The sequence below is a fragment of the Hibiscus syriacus genome, unplaced genomic scaffold, assembly GCF_006381635.1.
Source record: "Hibiscus syriacus cultivar Baekdansim isolate YM2019G1 unplaced genomic scaffold, ASM638163v2 tig00005406_pilon, whole genome shotgun sequence".
Taxonomy (NCBI): domain Eukaryota; kingdom Viridiplantae; phylum Streptophyta; class Magnoliopsida; order Malvales; family Malvaceae; genus Hibiscus; species Hibiscus syriacus.
In genome coordinates, this window is record NW_024062056.1 from 423,864 (window position 1) to 428,529 (window position 4,666).

At 34.0% G+C, this 4,666-nt stretch overlaps 1 pseudogene; it reads right to left on the bottom strand.

Annotated features, from left to right (window-relative positions):
• Positions 1-2,653: 2,653 nt before the first annotated feature.
• Positions 2,654-3,980, bottom strand: LOC120199291 (annotated as a pseudogene).
• Between the last annotated feature and the right edge of the window lie 686 nt (positions 3,981-4,666).

The following is a 4,666-nucleotide window of genomic DNA, read 5'->3' on the forward strand; positions in this document are numbered from 1 at the left end:
GTTACTCCAAGCCACCAAGATAGGCAACAAGCACCAATATAATAAAGAACAAAAGAACTAGAGTAAGTGCCTCAGAGCTTTATTACTCTTTCAATAGAATGAATGGAATGAGATGATTTACAAATGAGAATGAGGGGCTCTCTATTTATAGTTGATCTCTCTTTCAATCAATGATCTAGATCGATTTACATCAACGGCTAAGATATGCCCAATTAATATAAAATCCCCTAAATCAAGGAAACTCAACCCAATCCTATCTAATTACATCCATTAGTAGGATTCTTTTCTTGGATAGGTATTCACACTGGATATGGTAAGATTCCCCCCCCCACAATATCTTCTTGATTTGTTGTCTCTTGCCATATTTACCAAGCTACTGTGATCATCTTCGGATATGATGCCACTTTCCTTTTCTGTACGGCCAATGTGAATGGGATCCACAACATTCTCCAAGTGATGGGCTAAGTCTGGTGGCCTTGGCAAGCCCATATTATGCATAAAACCTCTTTAGTAGACACATGCACCAATGTCACAGACCCAAGTATCATGGCCCGTGACAATATGATTATAGAGGATATGGCGTGCAAGCTTGAAACAAACCAAACACCAGAATCAATTGAAGCACTTGATTTCATCTTTGGGATCCGATAGACTATTGAAAATGAATGGAAACAAATTATTAATGAAGGCGATGTATTTTTCATAGTGAACCGACTGACAAATCGATAAGATGATATCTCTGTTATTAGATTGTTGTTCAATGAGACTCACGTGGCTCTTACAAACAACACAGGTTTTAATTTTTTTTTACTTAAAGTAAGAGGTTAATAAAGTTACTCATATTCTTGCGCATTGCCTTCTCAAAGACCAATCTTTTTTGGTTCTATTATGATGAACATAATTATATTAAAGACTTTCTACTCCTTGATGCAATTGTAAGTTAATGAAATCCACATCTTTATGTTCAAGAAAAATAGCATATCTTACTTTCAATCGAGGCAAAATTAGCCCAATAGATCAGGTGTGTAAAAAAATTGGCTCGTTAGGTCATTTCAAAATTAATTGGAAATCTATGATATTTGTAACATTGACTTAGAACTCGTCACGTGGGTATGACGAGTTTAATAAAATATATTTTTTATTGGAACTTGTCACTCCGACATGATAAATTCTAATAAAAAATTATAAATTTTGTATATTTAAAGTAATTTATAAAATTAATCTTATTATTAGATAATTTACATTTGAGAATGCTGATTTTCAGGATAATTTTTTCCTCAAATTTATATATATATATATATATATATATATATATATATATATATATAAGTTAAAGTAGTATATGTTCTAAATACTCTCAATCATTTGACAATGAACGTCCAATCACCTTTGTTATAATTATTGGTGTTCTAACGCGAGACTTCTAAGAATAATAAAAATTCTTTTAATCATTAAAGTAATTTGGTTCTTGTAAAATTACATTTTTAAGTTTAATCCTTTAAAACAAATAAAATATCAAATTAAAGAATAGATCATGAATTAGACACATATATATTTAATATACTGATATATATTTTCTTTCTGTTGTCCTCCGGTTCTTAGGTCCTCTAATTCTAAAGTTTTGTCCTGATTAATCTAGATCGATTCGGGTCGCACACCTGATTTTGGTGGGTGAATCTTCTAATGAAACTAGATCATGAACACTTGTTTTTGTAAAATATTATTTGAAATATAAATTATATTAATTATATGTAAATTGGAAAATTTAGGTTATATAAATTATATTATACGAACAATCCGAGCATATATGAGATGAACCAAAATAATATCCAATAATATACTAAAATAAATTTATTTTCAGTAAATCTATTCCAAATATTATTTTACCCTCTAACCCTTCTAAAGAAGAACTTATATTCAAATTTTATTTATATTTTTTATCATAATACAATCATTAAGGTATGGGAACTACAAAGATAGAGAAGCCATGTGGTGATGAAACGCCGAACATGAATGTAATTAGAAGTGCTCTATATTCTAGCAGGAGTTTAATTTTAGTGATTGCAACACATTCGAAACTTATATCAGAACACCCTTCAAAAAACAAACCAAAATTGTACTCGTACATTTTGCAGATATTTAGATGTATACTATAACATTTTTGTGATTCCCTATTGATTCTCCGTTCACCATCCCGTGCTCACTGTCCTACTTAATGTCGTCGACCTCCACTTCTTTCTCTTAAGAACCTGTTTAAAGAAAATATGTACAGAGAGCAATACATTATTGCTACGAAATAACAATATATCTATCGATAGAGTCGAATAACTTGATTACAAACAAAATGTGTACCGAGAAACCTACTTCAATAAAGTTTTACTTTCAATTGAAATCTAATAGAAGTACAGTCATGTACGGCGTGAATTTTTCGGATTCGTTTTGATTAGATCAAAACGGAGATCATAGACTAACAATAACAATCATGGTTTGTTTCTTTGATATGTATAGAATGATCATATATATATATATATATATATATATATATATATATATATATATATATATATATATATATATCTGAAGATCATTAAAAAATGAAAGAAAATGGATCTTTATCGACGTTAAGAGTTACCTCTTCCTTGCGCCGTTTCTCGTTTTCCTCTTGCACAAAATTAAAATCCAGAACAAGTTGTATTGATTGACTATATTTTTATGTAAAAATTCTACTTTCATATTTTACAAGGGAAAGATTTGTTTACCACAAGTTGCTTCAGCTTTGCATTCTCCTGTTTGAGCTGATTCAGCTCCAATTCCAGCTCCACTGTGTATGCCTGCAAAGAACAACGCATGACAGTAACTGGCATTTTATCACCATGGTGCACTTCGGGTCATACCTTCGGCAAAATCCTTCACACAACCGAAAATGGTATATGGTTTGCAAAGAGCTTTCTATAAAAAAGAATTAATTTATATCACCACGTGCGATAAGTATGAACCTGTTTCCTTGCTCGAGACCTTGCTGCCGACTCTTGATTCTGTATCATTCGGCACTGCCTCCTTTCCATTACCACCTCTGGCGGACCATCTATGATCCTCTTCTTGTTCTGAGCCGCAGCAGGATTTAACAAACTGTTAGTCCCATTTCCATTTTGAGGACCATTAGAAGATTCCCCCATGATAGCTTTGCTCTGTATGAAAATTGGGTACCCAGCTGCCGCATAACCATTGCCGATGGCCAAGTTGTTTCCAACAATTTGGTGGCCATGGAATCCTAGCCCCAGCACATGACCCATTCCAAAGTTTGCATCCATGCTTGCATTGTTTTTTTGAGTAGGTGCCAACATTTTTTGCTGAGAAGATCCGGTCACATGCCCCATCCCGTAGTTTGCATCTAAACTTGGGCCATTGATCCGACTAGAGGCCGGCTTGTTTCGTCCCGATGACTCTTCAACAACTCCTGCTTTGACGAGAAAATCCTCCAAAGTCATCTCTCCAAGTGTGTGTGTTTCCATTGAGGAGGTTTACGATCGACCATGTTGTTAGCTTCTCCTTGCTGTGGTAACTCCTTTTCAATCTCAAACCATACCTCATCGACCGTTCTCTTGCAAAGGGGGCTGGGGATGGAGAACGAGCCTTGTCTTGCTAAGCTTGGTGTTGGTTGGCTTCCTATGCCTTTGCCGCCACCAGTTTGATCGAGTTGAGATGGAACTTGCTGGTTTTCCTCCACATTCCACAAGTTAGCAAGGAAATCATCCATGTTCATGGACCCAAAAGTCTTCCAGCTCTGGAGTTGAATTTCGTCAAAAGTAAAAGAGAAAATGGAGTTCTGTTTGTTCAAGGAAGAACTCCGTGTTAATTCATCATGTGCTGATTCTGGTACTTGTATTGGCGATCCTGTTTTCTTGCTGCCGCCATAGGCAACACTTTCCGATTCCGAAAATGCCATTATTTACCATATAACCCTGGGGATGAGATTATTATAGTACTAGTTCCTGTAAAGGGAAACACGCTAATCATGCACACTCAATTCCTTTCATCATGATTATAAAGATTGCAGCAGCAAGTGAGAGACCTAACATGAAACTTATATATTGTCGGTGCATACATATGATTTATTGATAATAAAATTATTATATCAAAGTATTCATTTTTATACCTAAAATATTTGATTTATGCATGTTATTTAGGGGTGTAAATGAACAAAGCGTTCGGTGAACAGTTCCTGAACCATTCGTATAATGTTCGTTTATTAAGCTAAATAAACGAGTATGAACCAAAATTTTTAAGTTCATTTAATAAACGAACAAACACGAATAGAAGTGTGTTCGGTTCGTTTATGTTCACAAACAAGCTCATTTAGAAGCTCGTTTATTTTTTTATATTTTGAATATTATTGAAGGTATATACTAAATTGAATATATGATGAAGTTTGGGGTTTAAACTATGAATCCTAAGAAGTTTAAGAACTAGTTGTGTAGTTTTACCATTTTCCCTATTATAACACACAAAAACCTTTTCCCGTCGCTCTCTTTTCCCTTTTATTCTAAACGAGCACGTTCGTAAACGCTAAACGAACATGTTCACAAACGCTAAACAAACATGTTCACAAACACTAAACGAACATGTTTACAAACGATAAACAAACATATTCACAAACGCTAAACGA